The 17,945-nt window shown below is 33.3% G+C and overlaps 1 long non-coding RNA gene across 1 annotated transcript; it reads left to right on the forward strand.

Annotated features, from left to right (window-relative positions):
* Window positions 1-5,076: 5,076 nt before the first annotated feature.
* On the forward strand, window positions 5,077-17,945 carry LOC136038041 (uncharacterized). The gene is made up of 3 exons (XR_010620119.1): window positions 5,077-5,236; window positions 11,320-11,475; window positions 13,413-17,945. It is a non-coding gene; the product is annotated as an uncharacterized LOC136038041 (long non-coding RNA).

The following is a 17,945-nucleotide window of genomic DNA, read 5'->3' on the forward strand; positions in this document are numbered from 1 at the left end:
TGGAGGAATCGGGATGAAGCTTGGTGGATAGAATAAGCAAATGTCCTTGATACATGATTGACGTAACCGTACCGGATTCACTCCCTTTAGGGGAGCTGGGGGAGGGTTTCAGTGATTCGGTGAGTTTGGTGCTTCTGGACGTGCTAGGACGATGAAAATTGGTAGGTGGGTCAGGGAGCTGCACAAATTGACTTGATAAAGTCAATATTATTTTAATCCACACAAATGAGGCACAAAATGCATATAGCAATGCACACTTAAAAGTAGCCATGAACATGAATCTTATTAGGTTTACTATTCGATTTGTGACATTTGAATATTTACTGCGTAATAATACAAATTGCCGAGACTAACTTCGTTATGAAACAATAGATGCTTCTAAGGAACTGCTTCGACAGATTGCCCGAAAATACACTATAGAATACAGCAACTATAGTAATGTGCGAGTATTTTCAGTATTGTGCATAAAAGTTTCAAAAACTCTGCAGACCCGCTATTATCAATTAGCAGATATTATATACGGAAAAACTACGCCAAAATGGGTGGTAACGTTGCACGGTTAAACATTTCAATTTTTTTTTTTAAACTATCTCAATTATATTATTATATCATCAATAATTAATTTTGGGATTTGTGTAACTTTAAATATTTTCCCTCAGGATCTTCTTCAAGAGAATCCATTTTTAAAAATTTTACACAGCCATTCTTTGTAGCATAGCTAAAAAATAAATCCGACAAATTATATCTTTGGAGATAATATGGCCAAAGATGTTTTGGACATTAATACTGCAAAGTTTCGACATCTACTTCGTTATGAATAAAAAGGTGGCTCTAAAGAACTTCTTTCGCGTATCATACGAAAATACACTTTAAAAAAACAGCAGCTGTGTGAACATTTTCAATATGGTGTGTAAAAATATTTAATAACTCTGTAGACTTGCGGGTATCAATTTACAGATATAGTCCAGGAAGGGAAAGTTTTGACCTGGAACAAATTGCAAGCGAGATAAGTCTTTGACTATACAACTCAGAAAAATAAACTGATTCGAAATGTTCAAGTTTGCTCATCTAGCTGATTCACAAGTATGTTTTTTGGATGTTCTAAATGATTTTGAGCAGGTAAAATTTGCATTTCCATATAAAGGCGTAAAAAGAAAAAATTAATGTCTACAATAGGGTAATTGATCACATTGACTATAAAAATCACCTTTACTTGAACTCAATTTGGAATTTTGACTTTGGAGGTTGAGGTTGATTCTGTTGGGGTAAATTCATGTTTTCATTCAAATGCGTACAACAACAAAATGCATGTCTAGAATAGGGTACTAGATCACGATGACTGTAAAAATCACCTTTGTTTGAATTTAAAAATAAAGATTGGTGTTTTAGGCTAATGTTGATTTTGAGGAGGTGAAATTCGTGTTCTTTTTAGAGGCGTACAACAGCAAAATTGATGTCTAAAATAAAGTACTAGATCTCGGTGATTATGAAAATCTCCTTTGTTTTAACGCAAAATTAAAATTTAGGTTTTGTAAGGTTGAGGCTGATTTTGATGGGACGAAATTCGTATTTCCATATAAAGGTGGACGACAACAAAACTGATGCGCTCTAGCATAGGGCACTTATATTATTATGAAAATCTTTTATTTGAATGTAAAATTAAAATTAGATATATTTCGAGGAGCTGAAATCTGTGTTTTATATAAAGGTTTTACAGCAACAAAATTGATGTCTAGAGTAGGGTGACTGGTCACGGTCATTATGAAAGTTACCTTTATTTGAACGTAAAATTAAAGGTTTCATTTATCTTTTTAGGTTGAATTATGAATATGTAGCAAACTACTCTTAAACTTTAAATTGTGGATATGAATTATATCGTTTGCAAAGAAGAAATTCATTGAAGAGTCAGGAAAGGTCATTTCTGAAGAGAAAGGTGCAGCTTATTGAAACTCATATATTTGGAATCAGCATAATAATTCAATCCTTTTGATATATATATATTGATATCAAAATTTCGTTTTTTAGAGTTTGAAAGGGCTGGCTTTTGCAAAATATTATGATTCGTTCAGGATTTCTCAGAAATCCTGCTGCTTTTTATTAAGTGGTCTCAGCAGCAATACTTTTGTTGCTGGAGTTCACTTTTCTTCTTGTAAAAGGCAGCAGGGGGAGTAAAATTTTCACTAAAGCTTGATTTCTTGTTAGCCAAGATTATTTCAGTCTACTTTCGTTATTTTGACTGTTTCACGCCTTCCTTACTAAACCTGATGGTCCATTTCTAATGTCTTGTATGGCTCACGCTATAGCAACTTCGTATTTTTTGCCAAACTTTTCGTTCTATTTGCACAGGCCTGGAAAACTTTTATAGTTGACTTAGTTTACTTTCTGGCAAATAATATCCTAAAAGCAAAAAAGTACAATTGTTAGTTAACTAAGTTCTTTTATATTGAAAGCAGTTTAAACATCTTCTAATTTCAGTATTTTATACAGGCCCTACCCCCTGAAATTGTCTCTGAACCTGTTCTTAATAACTGAATCTACTTGCTTCAGTTAGCTTGGATTTTTGCTTTTTACTTTTTAACGCATTTTAGACACATCAGTATTGAAATCTCGTGTTTTTCGGAATATCAATGACAAATGATAAAAGTTTGTACCACTTTGCAGCATGTATTCATTCTAAGTCTAAAAAGACGGAAAATAGCAATTTCTTAAATTATATCGTTTGATCTCATAATGTCTTACTATTTATTTCTTTGCAAAGATGTTCGAAATGGCAAATATACAAAAAAAAATATATGGTTATGCTGTGCATTCCAAATTTATATAAATTTTTTCTTACAGAAGACAACTCTTCTAATGTATTAAATAAAAAAGCAAGTTTTATTTCAACTGAAAGTAGATAGTGACATCAAAACTTGAGCGAGCAGAAACTATTCCGTAATGATCTAGGCGACTGCCTTGTTAATCCCCCGTTCTTTCTTTAAATCTTCATAGCACCTTATTTAAAATCATCCATGAGCGATTCAAAAAAGGTAGTTAAACCGTAATTGCAAGCGTTCCTTTTGCCTATCACCTTTCAAAACATTTGAACTGAAAACTTTGTTGTTTAAACAAAATATACATGAAAAAAATTTCCATTCTCGAGCTATTGTGAAAAAATATTTTCATCATATTTTTATTTCCCTTGTGTTTGGTTTTTACGTCATGATGGCTCAAAGCTAAACTTTTGTTATGCGTAATAATTTGTGTTCACTTCAACTTTTAATGTTTTCACTTTAAAGGTTAATGTTTTGTATATTTAATTGTGTTTGCTCGTATGGCCGTACCCAGGGTAACAGACTTATTGACCGTATATCATACAGCAAGCTGTTCAAAAAATGTGAGCCAGTCCCTCTCTCTAGGGCCATAAGAAGAGAAATGTTGAGATTGTTTGTTCATTTTCTGCAGATGAAGGTCCTCGGGATTGCCCGAAATCGCCCTAGCTGGACAAACGTCTAAGGCCTAATGAAAAGTAAGTTGTCCCTGAGGGGGGCAGGAGATTTTCGTAAGTAAAGATTTTAGGAGAATCTTAATTTCTTGGGAGATTGTAAAGAGAGAGGCTTTTAATAGCTGAGGATGGAGGAGCAGCGTGTGTAGCTGTGTTGGCCTCAGACGGCTTGGAACTAAATTGAGTGGTTGGTAATACTCCTAGTAGTTGCAAACTTTATTAAAAATAAAGCTACTGATAGAAATTTTCACAACTTTTAGTTTTTTTCTCGACATGTTGAGAGAAAACACTATTTCGGTGTGGCTCCATCTTTTTCGCTACTAAAAGAGGGTTCTAGAACTTTTTTTTCAGTTGAACGAGCCCTCTTTCGGTATTCTAGTTCTATTGGTTCGATGCGATCGTCCCTCAGAAAAAAATGAACATACATTCGTCATTTTCTTTAAAAAATAATAATAATAGTTTAACGTTTTAGTAGACCAGAGCTTGACACCTATACAATAGAGTTCCCGCTTCCGCGTACTGTAATTCACATCCCGCTTTGGGAGTATTCTCTTGGCTTTTCGAAAATCAAGCAAAGTCTGTTTAAACCCTCAACTTTTGTGGAGTGATCTGTAAGTGTGTTGAATTTTATATTTTTAAAATCATCATAAAGAGCAAATTATTTTGTTAAAATATTGTTATTAGAACTTGTTTTTTCTCAGAATGACAGTTACTTAGCATGAGTAACTCTTTATCACAGCTTTTTGAACATATACTTCATCTTATCAGTCCGTTTTCACTATCTCCCCTGAAGAGAGTAAAAAAAGGATGACCTTGCATCCACCTTTAAATGCTGAAGATGACGATTAGACTTTTCTTGACCGAAAATCTTCCCGTCAGAGTCGTGTGGTGGTAAAAAGTTGTTTTAAGGACATGTACACCCTCCGAAGGTGAATAAAATGACAAATCACACGATAGAGGGGGGTGAAAACAGCAACAAGGAGATCTCAGTTTAAATGGTGCACCCCCGAACACGAATAATTATGGGAATTAGGATTTCCCAAGCACTTATGTGAAGGATTATTTAGTTTAAGCTTGGCTTAAACCAAGCTTGGCTAGATTATGAGCTTGGCTTGTGGGAAATAAAATAAAGGTGTCAGTAAATGAATTCTAAAATTATGAGGAAAATAAGATCTCTTAACTTTAATTGCGTTAGAAATGGATGATTACGTATGGTTTATGACTAAACAGTAAAAGAGTTTTCTTATGAATTTTTGGAGGACTAAATATTATTAGTTTGTAAGAATATGGAGCCAAACAAAGAACTTCAAAATAGTTTACAAGTAATTTAAGGGGAAGGAGTGTGATGGGTGTCAAGAGTGTCATGGGTTTTCTTACTAAGCATGGCTTCTTAATAGTAGTGATTTGTCAGAAAAGTAATAATGGTGTCACTGTCATTAAACAAATTGGAAAATTGCACGGTTTAACGACTGGGTCTGAGCTTTCAAAATATTAAGCATAGCAATGCAAAAACAGGTTTTTTGAAAATAAAATAATGGTAGAAAATATATTTTTAATATTTCCAAGCCCAAAAAAGCTTTTAAGGCGCAACGCCGCAATGGCAAAAATTTGATTTTTCAGATCGTGAATTTTCTGATGGACGAAAGTTACATTAAATTTAAGGAATGTAGCCTTGTTACTTTCCTGCCCGATACTTCCAGGAACCAAAAAAATGAGCAGTTATTTTTATCCGACATTGAATTGAAGCTCAATGTATGTAGTTGAATCGTTTAGCTTTACTTAGGCGTTGCTAAACATCCAAGAATGAAAACTACTTGTGACGTGCCTTGGGCACCATTCAAGACTCTAACCCCTCTGAAGGAATCAGATTAAATCTTTTCATGGTTCCATTAGTGATATAGCCTAGGCCTAGGGGTAAGGTGAAAACACTATAGGTCACTCAATGCTTTTTTTCATGCACTTTCCATTTTCAACAATCATTTGTGGGGCAATTATATTTTTAGTCCTGAAAGGGATCCCAGAAGGTAATCCATCTTATTTTTGTCATTGTAAAAAAAAAGTGATCATGACTAGAAATGGGTTCAAAAATGATTAAAACATACATTGGTCTATAAAACAGTTATTTAAAAGTAATTTGCTCAAAATTCATTGATTTATAACAATTTAATTTCACAAAAATTTGATTTGTAAACATTATGACAGGAAACAGACAGAAGAAGTCATAGAAAAACATTTTTAGGTTATGGTTATATGCTATTATGAAAATATAATGGCTATATTAGTGCTGAGTATAAAATTCAGTATGTTAGCATGGTTCAACCTATCAAATTCATTTTAATCATGTCAATTTGTGAATGTCCATGTAGCCTATGTTGAGGCAGCATCTAAATTTTTGATGATGATAATCCCAGCATTGTTTTTTTTTCATGTGTATTTTTTTTTTTAGTTCACACTCTGTAGCTGTAGCTTTAATCAGTATCTATACATAGCTTTAATCAGCCTATATATACTGTAATTTTTCAGGTTTTTTTTCTTTAGTTTAAATTATCTAATATATATTACTCTTTTCATGCCTGTATTTACTGGTATTTTTCTATGTGTGCCTTAAATGTAAAGAATATACACTTCATCTAGAAAATAAATATCTTACTATCAGATGGTAGGTTTTTAAAATAGTTTGCTTTTATAAATCAATTGGGCTAGACAATATGTTAAAAAAAGAAAATAAGGCTTTACCTTTAGGGTCTCTTTAAAAGCTAAAAAATAGCATTGCAAAGAAAGCTAATTCTTAAGTGAAATAATTTTAAACTAATAGCTTCATTTTTAATACCTTTTTTCATTTATTTATTTTATTAGTTTCTCTTTTTATTCTCAAGGCTCATGGTGTACTGCCTTTAGCTACAGCCTACATGGTGCTTACTGCCATACTTCATGCACACATTCCAACCCTTTGAATAATGCATTGATTTGAAACAATCCAATAACAATGGATTTGAAACAATCCAATAACAATGGATTTGAAGCAAAATTATGAACATATAAGAGAAAAAATCATTTGAATATGTTTTGTTTACCTAAGAAATTTTTAAATAGCAAAATTGTAAAACAAAGAAAAAATACAGGTAAAGGTAAAGGCTTTCTGATCAATCAGAAAGCCTTTTTATAATGTTAAGACTAGTAGCCAAAGGTCTAAATTGTTTTTTTTTTTTCAAATACAGCATCCAGTAGAACTAACTTTACAGTAAAAATTTATTTCAAAAGCTGATTTCATCTTTACTCCTTGAGCATATATGTATTTTTTTGCTTTTGTTTGATATTGTGTTAGGCATTGCAATCACTGTCTTAATGCATTCACTGTGAATAAGTCCTCTTGTCAATGTAGTTCACACAGGCAGGTGGTGTGCTCAATCTAGCAAATCTCTTCCTCTGAACAACCTAAGTTGTGTAAAACTGCTAATGTTGTATTTTTAAGGAGATGCAGCATTAAAATGTGAAGTATTCGAATAGGAATAATATATAGTTGTATTCTCTCTTGAAATTTATTTTAAGGCTAGAAACGTTTTTTGATGAACTAACAAATAGGCATTTTTTGTACAACACTTTCCCCCCATAAAATTAGCCCTCATCTTTGCATCTATAATGATGTGTATTATTTTTGTGTATTATGTTTTTTAGGTGGATGCAGGCAATTTAAATGGCCCTTTTCCAGAATTATTGTTTTGTATACCAAAATGGGTATTTATAGGCAACAATTCTCTTGTTCTTACTAGGGGAGAAAGTTGGTACTTGTCTATTATACAAAACACACTTAAGAAGTGAAGTTTAGTGACAATAAAATGTGATGAAAAAAGAATACTTTATTAGCAAAATTGTAAAGGTAATTCATGAATTATTAATTTGGGAGCTTCAGCATTGGCTGACCATCTCAAAGACAAAGAAAAAGCTCATTATTAATGCAACTCTTGACCAGTTCATTTTAGTTCATTATTAACACAATTCTTGAGAACAATAGTTAGTTTGCTTTCACTAGTGATAGAATATAGTGTCTCACCAGGGATGTTCAAATTAAGATTTGTGAGTTGCCAATGACTGAAGAACAGACAATTATATTTTTCAAGGATGAGGGGCTGTTGCCCAAAACAAAACACTGTGTCAATGGACACACCATGACTTTGTACTCTTACAATAAGCAACATTTTTGGAAGTATAGCACTGTGTTCTAGAAGCATATTTCCAAGCTGTAGTGTTCACAATTTTGCTAATAAAGTATTCTATTTTCATCATATTTATTTTTTTTTTCATTAATATTAACCAAACTTTACTTCTCAAGTGTGTTTTATATAATAGAAAAGTACCAGAGAGTCCTTCGGAAAAATCTTGAGGAGATGATTAGTGTACATATCCTTGCAAAAAACGTGAACTGTGAACTTTTATTAAATGAAAGTCATAATTTGATAAAAACAAAATATTCCAAGTTCAGCTATTCCTTGCAAAATGTGCAGGTCCTTAGTCATTGCACAAAATATTCTTGTTGAAAAGAGGCATTAAACCCCCCTGTAAACTATGAAGGAGCAAAGACCTTTGAATTTTGTCTAGGAAGTAAGATTGTTTGTTTGTTTCAAATGTCTAGTATTAAAAAAAAGTTCTTATGCTAAACTGGCCAGTCATGATAAAAAACAACAAAGAGAGGTAAAACTCAATGAAAAGACATCAAACAAGTGTGCAGCGAGTAGAGAGAAAAGATGAAAGACTAAGACAACACAGATATTTTGCCTGTATGTAAAGTAGGCATCCTTAGCATTTTCAAAAGATAATCCTAAATTGGGTCAATATTTGAATTTTCTGCGTCCCTATTTATTGAAAGATTAGCAAACATATGTTTTTTAATTTCTATAAATTTAATTTCTTATCTCTATAGTTTTTTAAATGGTGAGTTCTACCAATATAAAACTTTCCACAAGAACAAGGAATTTTATACACCCTACTAACTAAATCTCCTCAGGTTAAATCCTTCCCAGAATTAAGGAAACTACCTATTGGTCTCACCAATTGGGAACATGTATCAATGTTAAGTTTATGCAAAATTAGTTTAAGCATCTCCCCCAAAATAGGTACAAAAGGCAAAGAAATGAAACTTTTAGATGCATTTAATTCTGAACACTGCAAAACTCCAATGACCCTATTATTATGTTTCATGCATCTATTTTTTATTATTTTATCAATGAATGAATTGGGTAACTATTACAAAATAAAATATCCCTCAAATATAATAATTCAGAATCTAAAAACTCCTGGGAACAAATTCTGGAAGCTCTATCCACCATTGCAATCACAACCCCTTGTTTCGCTGAAATAGGGTGACACTAATGAAAATTCAAATACCTTTTACTGTGTGTAGGCTTTCTATATATTGAGAATAGTAAATGGAAATCACTTTTAATTAATAAGATATCAAGAAAAGGTAGTTTGTCATTTTCTTCAAACTCCATTGTAAATTTTACATTTTTACCAGAATATTTAAATGTCTATGGAATAGGTCTAAGGAATCTAAACTGTGTTTCCAAATGCAAACCACATCGTCCATGAATCTGCCCCAGTAACAAGGGCAGAGTCTAAGACTATGTAAAGCAGAGGTTTCATTAGAGTCCATGAAAAGATTTGCCAACAAAGGAGAGAGAGACGGCCTCATAGCCAAACCAAATGCTTGTTTGTAAAATTCACCTCTAAAACCAAAATGAAGAGAAAATTAATTTACAAGGATAACCAACTTCATAATGACATCAATCTCCAAGCTAGCCATGGGAACATCTTGTAACAAATCAAATTGTTTTTGTAATTTAATCCCTAATATATCTTTTCACTTTTTCACATTACAATTCGAATACATGGAGACCAAATTAAAACTACAGAGAATTGAATTCTCCTCCAATGTAAAATTCTTAAACATATAAGTAAGATGAATTTTGGGCAGACGATAGATCTTGGGTGCAGAACAACCTCTTGGATAAAATTGATTATAAAACTGTGGGGTAATATGTAAACTGTTTTTCAGAGACTCCAAATCCTTTCTTATTAACTTTATATATTGATCTGTAGGATCAATATCCAGTTTTTTGTAAGTAATGGTATCAGAAATAATTGTATTCATTTTACAATCATAATCATCAGTGTCCATAATTACAGTAGTGTTACCTTTGTCTGCTCTAGTGATAGTAAAGACTTTATCCCTTTTCAAATCAGAAAGTATTTTAATGTCTTTTTTTCTGTAATATCATTTTAATTTTTCTTAGGCTAAAAGTGTTTAGTTTTCTTACAATCTCAACTCTAAGTTCCTGAGGAGCCTCGACTTTATCAATAGAAGCCATAATTCCTGACTTTACCTTATAAATTATTTTTGAATGAGAAATTAGTGTTGGGAAGTAGAATTTAAAACCCTTCGACAAAACTGCCTCTTGTTGACTTATTAGTATTATTCATCTTTTCTCTTTACTGGCTGCAGTCTCGTTTGATGTCTTTTCATTGAGTTTTGCCTCACCTTGTTGTTTTTTGTGTAGTATTCAGGACCTAGTATTAGGGAAGCTGATGACTCTTCCAAAAAAAGAATCAACAGTCATATAAAACCTCAATAAAACACTATCAGCATAGCAGATATTTAATTATACCCAGTGCTGCAAATTTAGGAATACAAAGAAAAAAGAGAAAGAGCCTCTCCATCTGCCAATCTTTCCATTGAACAGGGCATGTGATATTTTCTGTGTTGGGTCAAATTCAGCTGGAAGCTAGACTCCTGTGGTGTCCCTACCAGGGCTGTAATTTGCAATGGGGCATGGGAGCAACTTCACCTCCCTGACCTTTGTTTTCTCCCCCCAAAACCCAGTTTGCCCTGCTCTCCCCCCCCCCCAGCTGAAATTTAGTTTCTTCCAAAATTTAGTTTCAACACTATTTTGCAATGATAGTTAGGGCTGACATCAAAGGATCAAGAAGTGATGTTGCTCTTAATGATTTGTCACCAGTTATCCCTGTGGACTTTTCTGGCGTCTGTTTTTCAAAACTGTTAAAGCCAAAGGGATTAAAGAGGCTATTCTTTCACAGTCTGTACCCATACAAAAAGACAGGATCAAGCCACGAGTAGCTGTTTTGCTCTGTGGTAACTTCGTGTTCTTTCTTATGTGGTCATTGATCATTTGTGTTGTGATTTTGCAGATATACCTCCCTGTCAAGCTTCCTATTTAGTAATGTCCTCAGGACGGATCAAGAACGTCACCCACAGGTGAAATCTCTTGACGTAGCAAACAATTCCATTCACTGCTTTTATTTCACTGCTCATGCTATGGGAGACATGATGGAGATCTGCCACTCATGGGATATGATATGATGGAGACTGGAGAATTCATTTGTGTGTGTTACTAATCAAATGATATAACGTTGGGATATTGGAAATGTCACGTTCGTGTCCTTTACAGTATAAGTCTCACTAGTTTAAGTCTAACCAGGGTTGAAGTGAACCTGGGTCACTAATAAGCCTCTTGGCTGAAATTTACCTTTAGATTCCTTTTTTTTCTTCAAATTCCTGATAGCTTTAGAACTCTTGCAAAAGGAATTTTCTTGTTTTTGCTATTAATATGAATTGCATAAAACCCAACACATGTTGCTTCAAATAAAACATATTCTTTGTCAAAAAACTGTTCATTAAATTTTCAGCTAAAACTTTAAACAAATGGAAATAAATTTATGAGACGGGTTAAAACTGTAATACCTTTCCTCTGTTTAATTCAAATGTAACGTGATTTAACTTAATCCACATGTTTTTACTTTTTTTTTTGTCATTGTTGTAGCTACTGCAAAAACAGAAGATTCTACTAAATGCATGGAAAGGTCAGCTAAGCCACTTTGACCTGAATGAATGGTCTCAACACACAGACAGTACAAACCCTGGGTCTTTCATCAAGAGGAGACTACTTAAGGACAAAAGGGAATTTTTCATTACAAATGTAAATTTCTATGTTTTGAATGTTATTTTTAGTCTATTGGAGATGAACCAAGTTTTTTAGGGCATTTGCCAAGTTTATATTACTTTACTAAAAGTTTTGCAATGCTTTTTTTTTTAGTACCATAAGTTGTTCATACTAGACTTCCTAGTCGTTCTGAATCAGACGTTAATTGAACTAATAGCAAAGGGGGATAATATTACTTTGCTGTCATTGGAAATTGCTAAATTATTTACAGAATGTAGCATTACAACTTGTAGTAGGTGCTCCATGCTCTTGAATTTTTCTAAAAAAATGGAAACTCAACCAAAGTCTCCATGTTGCTACTGATATACATTTTGTTAATTGAAAAGCACCTTGTTGTTAGGATGACAAACTTCAGTGGACCAAAAACAAAGGACTGCTGATCTCCATATCAAAGATGTCTCATCCACATTAAATCTTTATCTTCTGTACAGAATGAACATGAGTTCTTTCTTCTGGGAATATACATCTCCATCTCAACTGGTTGAGAACTTTGCTAAAGCAGAAAGCCAAGGGATCAAAAACAGAAAGTGAATAGAATGTTTTCTGTGTTAAAACAGAAAGTGAGGGATGTATGTCGAGAAGTTTTTTTAATTCTTTTTTTCATTTTTCGTTCATTATTACTGCTTGATGTGTATAATTATGGTAATTTTTATTGACAGGGAGGTAGAAATTTAAAAACACATATAATTTGGAATCAACCGGATTTATTGAAATCTAGTGTATTTATTGTAAGATATAGTACACTCTTTGTATACTTATCCTAATAGGGTAGCACATACTTGAGGGGCTGTCAAATATTTTCATGATTGGGATAGTGCAACAAAAAGTTCATTTTAGGGCTGTATTTTGCTCACTGTATAATTGTTGTAGTAATATCAAAATCAACAATGAATATTCTGTACCTTTTTAACTAATGTCATAGTCAAATTGACCATAGATTAGTTTGTTTACTAATGTAGCAAATTTTGGGGGGCAGGTAATTATTATCTCATTCATCTAAAATAATATATCTCAACAAAAAGTTGTCAGGAAGTATGTATGCTATTTACTTTTTATCCTTTGCTATCCTGTGAAGCCACCTAATTTTTGAAATTTTTTCAAATAATTAAACATATTAGTAACTTGCTTTTCGCCTTGTCACTGATAGGACAGTATTGAATGGTTCTTGTATTTCTGAATGTTTTTAAAGTTTCATGTGGCACGCTGATATCTCTACTACCTAAGGAAATGACTTTTGCCTTGCACCAAACTTCCAAAAAGCGACATTAGTAATTTTTGTGAAGAAAAAAAGAAACATAGCTAATCAGAATATTGGAAACTTCCTTTGTCAAACTGGTTAAAATGAAATAGTAGAACTAGGCACCTCTTCTGGTTTATGAGACCAACAAATAGACAAAAGTAGAACTGTCTGTTCTACTCCAGAAATGGCTAACTAAGCACCCTGTTTTTCTAAGAGATGCTTGATGGCAGTGGGGTTTCTTGAAATAGAATATGTCCAAATCTCGTATTTTTTTTATTTACCTATCTTTTAAGGAAAGAATATATCAAATTACTGTCTTACTTTATAACTAGAAAGAGAAAATGCAAGGAAGATGTAGAGCTATAGCCAGTGGCGTCAATTCTAGGAAATCAGTGGGAAGGGGGGAATGGATTTTTCTGATTCTAGGGGGAGAGGTAATTTTTTCCAATTCTTTCAATGGAAATAAAAAAGTGATGAAAGCATGGGAAATTTTTCAAAAGCTATGAGACCAAATGCCCCCCCTTTTTTTCTCGAATTGACGCAATTAACTGAAGTAGGGTAACATTCAAAGTAAGTGGGCATTTTCGTATTTGAATTTTACTGTTGAAGATTCGTTTTCAAGTTTGTATGTATTTGGCAACAGTGTATAGTAATACTGTGTTTTATTTTTCAGGCATTTTTGAAGTTTTGCGAAATTCTTTATCATTTCCCTCAGTTGGTCAATAATGTAAGTATTATTTTCCTATATCTAAAACGAGCAGTCTTAAAATTATCTATCCCAAAAGCAATGGGACACATTTTATGAACTAGAATTGGGATTGACACTGGGATCGAGGTAATGTTCCTGCTTAAAATAATTCCATCGTCAGGTTTTAGTTTTAAGATAAAAATAAAATAAAACTGCATTTTGCCTTTCCATTTATTGTGCCAAAATACCCATTGCTTGGATATTTGGTAAGTCTCTGAATGAAGGTCAGCTAGTTTTCTCACAATATTAATTGTCAATGCCTCATTACCTATTAAGTAGGTTAAACCTATCTAAGTCGTCATAATATTATGCGTATGTAAACTTTTGCAGTAAAAGAATATAAATTTTCTTCATGTCTTATTCCTTGTTAGGATTAAGACTGATTTTTTATTTGAATCGACAAGCTTTTTTGGATAAGGTAATAAAGCTCATGTTATCAACTAATTGTGATACAATACTTAACATCCCAATAATCAACATATACTATTGATAGATAGATCGATAGATAGATAAGTGTATTTCAAAATCCCATTGGCCATATACACAAAAATATAAATAAGTAACAAACAAGCGAGGAAATTAAACAATAGTATGAATTACAAACACGCACAAAAACAGAATACAACGCGAAAATGCCTAATCTAACAACAATAGAAATTAATCATATAAAAGTTTTTCCTCTTATTAAGGATTAATCTATATACACTCCCACTCGAAATATTGTGGTTGGGTTACTATTTTGCAGAATACCCGGAAGCATCAAATTAATCCCATGCAAATACATTTCTTGTAAAACCAAGAGCATTGGGCATTTCTGGAGACAAGGATCCAAGTTTATATTACTCATTCTCTAATTCTTTTAAAGCACCATTGAAATTCACTTTTGCAAAAAGAATTTTATGGTACCAAGCGTATACAAACCCATTTATTTCTGGTATGTGTACGAACTCGTCAACATCCTGTAGAATAATGACACTAAACTAAAAATAGGGCTGAAATTGAAAGAATTTAGACATTTCGTAAGGGCACAGATTCAAAGAAGCCCTGTAAAAACGTGCTTCCCTCCACCATTGGGTTCGACAGAAAACGATATATACTATCCTTATAAACAAGCAATAATTTTATATAGATAACTTCGAAGACGACACTGCCTTTCCATGACGAAAGTAAAACAGTTCAAAATAGGGATGAAACCTTTTTATTGACAGTGAACAGATACAAAATTTAACTGGATATTTCGAACACATTTACAGTGTTTATCATCAGCAGTGAAACTAAAAGACATGAATAAAGGCAAACAAAATTTGGCATCATTTCATCATGACTTTCACCTTTCCAGAGAAAGATTAGTTAAAAAATTTTCAAAATTATCTGAAAATAAAGCCGTAATACCTTCGTCAACTCTTAGACCGGGTGTAATTAATTTTTCATCAAGGACCTTAACGTTACAAGAAAAGTCCGTATTAGAAAAAGGTCCAAAATTTTGCTTTATAACTAATAAAGTCCCAGTAGAAGAAATTATCTCTTCAATAGAAACATCTTTACATAGAAACCCCATCCTAATCAAAGATGTTAGCCTAGTAAGAGCTGCTACAGTTAAAACCCTGTCAGAGTTTGCTTTAAAACCAGAAATCCCTAATAATTCTATCGAAGACATAAAGATTCTTAATAATTTTAGTGGTAATGGACACCAAGGACTACGATTCAAAATTAAACACTTTACTGAAAGATGAAAAAACGTACAAAAAACTTTCTTTTGACCTGACGGACTCATACCCAAAGAAGTTTAAGAACGAGTTAAAGACTTTGAAGGAAGAAGGGAAGATTACACCTCAACTTTTCTACAAATTCTTACCAAGAAGTTCTTTGTGCCCTAAATTATACGGACTTCCAAAGATACATAAGCCAAATCTGCCATTACGACCAATTATTACAAGCACAAAGTCACCAACAAGTGCTCTGAGTAAGTGGTAACACCTAGTTGATGGGGTGCTTCGCCCCCCCCCCGCGCGCGTAAGTTGTTACGCGCCATATTAGTTACGTGCCATTGTAGTTGTGTCCCTGTGTACCACCTATGAATATAGATAGATTTATATATGTGTTTTGAACTACGTAAAACTTGCGAATATACAACATTCTTGGCTTTCCCATTGTCTGTGCATATACAAAGCCTTACGTACTTATAATGACGTCATATGCAAACGCCCCCCCCCCAGCCCCCCACGCGTAAGTATATATATGTTCTTAACTACGTAAAACTTGCGAATATACAACATTCTTCGATATCCCATTGTCTGTGCATATAAATTGATTGTCAGGTTTACCGACTCTTGAACATGCAACATAAAATTGTCCATGGGAAAAACAATCCGTATTCAGATCTATACCTAATTTTTCTAATGATTGCCCTTAAGCTTTGTTGATGGTGATTGCTAATCGAACATTCCCTGTGTCCCCGACGTCATTTATATATGTCCCTGTGCCCCCGGCAACCCCTTTGTAGTTGTGTCCCTGTGTCCCGGTCGTCATTTATATTCCCAGTATCCCGGTCGTCATTTGTATCCCAGTGTCCCAGTCTGTAATTTCTCTTTGAGCGTCCCAGTCGTCATTTATATTCCCTTTGTCCCGGTGTCCTGGTCGTCATTTGTGTCCCGGTCTGTAACTTATCTTTGAGTGTCCCGGTCGTCATTTATATCTCCCGGTCGTTAAATGTGTCCCAGTGTCCCAGTCTGTAATTTCTCTTTGACTGTCCCGGTCGTCATTTATATTCCCTGTGTCGCGGTTTTTAGTTTTCTTTTTCTCCTTTATTTTTCAGTTTTTTTTCCTTTTTTCTTTTTTTTCTTTTTCAGTTTTTATTTTTTTTTTTATTGGTTTTTGTTTTTTTCTTTTTTGTTTTTTTTTGTAGTTTTTACCTTTTTTTTATTTTTTTTATTTTTTTCTTTTTTAGTTTTTAGTTTTTTACCTTTTTTTAGTTTTTTTTTAGTTTTTTAGCTTTTTTAGTTTTTTTAGTATTTTCTTTTTAGTTTTTTTTTGTAGTTTTTTCTATCAGCTGCAAGTTTTTTGGCATAGACTCTGAGCAGCTTCCTCGGCTGTTGCCATTGTAGGTTCTTCAGTCATTTTACAATAAACATTTTTCCGTCCACGCTCTTCTTACAATTAAAAATTTGTCTTTGAACAATTTTCTTCAATACCTTTAATGACGTCATCGTCATAACAAACATGACGACAACTAACTTCATGACGACCTGATGACATGACGTCACTCGACAGACACACAGACAAACAACTTATTTTTATATATATTTGTGCATATAAATATATTGTCAGGTTTACCAACTCTTGAACATGCAACATAAAATTGTCCATGGGAAAAACAATCCGTATTCAGATCTATACCTGATTATTCTAATGATTGCCCTTGAGCTTTGTTGATGGTGATTGCTAATCGAACATTCCCTGTGTCCCCGTCGTCATTTATATATCTCCCTGTGCCCCCGGCATCCCCCTTGTAGTTGTGTCCCTGTGTCCCGGTCGTCATTTATATTCCCAGTATCCCGGTCGTCATTTGTGTCCCAGTGTCCCAGTCTATAATTTCTCTTCGAGTGTCCCAGTCGTCATTTATATTCCCTGTGTCCCGGTGTCCTGGTCGTCATTTGTGTCCCGGTGTCCTGGTCTGTAACTTATCTTTGAGTGTCCCGGTCGTTATTTGTGTCCCAGTGTCCCAGTCTGTAATTTCTCTTTGAGTGTCCCGGTCGTCATTTATATTCCCTGTGTCCCGGTTTTTAGTTTTCTTTTTCTCCTTTATTTTTCAGTTTTTTCCTTTTTTCTTTTTTTTTCTTTTTCAGTTTTTAGTTTTTTTATTTTTTTTTTATTAGTTTTTGTTTTTTTTCTTTTTAGTTTTTTTGTAGTTTTTACCTTTTTGTATTTTTTTTTAGTTTTTTTCTTTTTTAGTTTTTGTTTTTTACCTTTTTTAGTTTTTTTTAGTTTTTTAGCTTTTTTAGTTTTTTTAGTATTTTCTTTTTAGTTTTTTTTTGTAGTTTTTCCTCGGCACGCTTTCTTTTCTTACTTTCTCTATCAGCGGCAAGTTTTTTGACATAGACTCTTTGAGCAGCTTCCTCGGCTGTTGCCATTGTAGGTTCTTCAGTCATTTTACAATGAAACATTTTTCCGTCCACAATCTTCTTACAATTAAAAATTTGTCTTTGAACAGTTTTCTTAAATACCTTTAACGACGTCATCGTCATAACAAACATGACGACAACTAACTTCATGACGACCTGATGACATGACGTCACTCGACAGACACACAGATGGATGGGCCAAAAAGTGAAAATTTGCAGTTGCAGTTCATATAAATGATCATTTTTTGAAACCAACACCTGAACTATCAAACGTGATAAGATCTGAAAATTGACAATCTGGACCATCAATTGGACAACACCAATACGGCCAGCCAAA

The sequence above is a fragment of the Artemia franciscana genome, chromosome 17, assembly GCF_032884065.1.
Source record: "Artemia franciscana chromosome 17, ASM3288406v1, whole genome shotgun sequence".
NCBI classification, from domain to species: Eukaryota; Metazoa; Arthropoda; class Branchiopoda; order Anostraca; family Artemiidae; genus Artemia; species Artemia franciscana.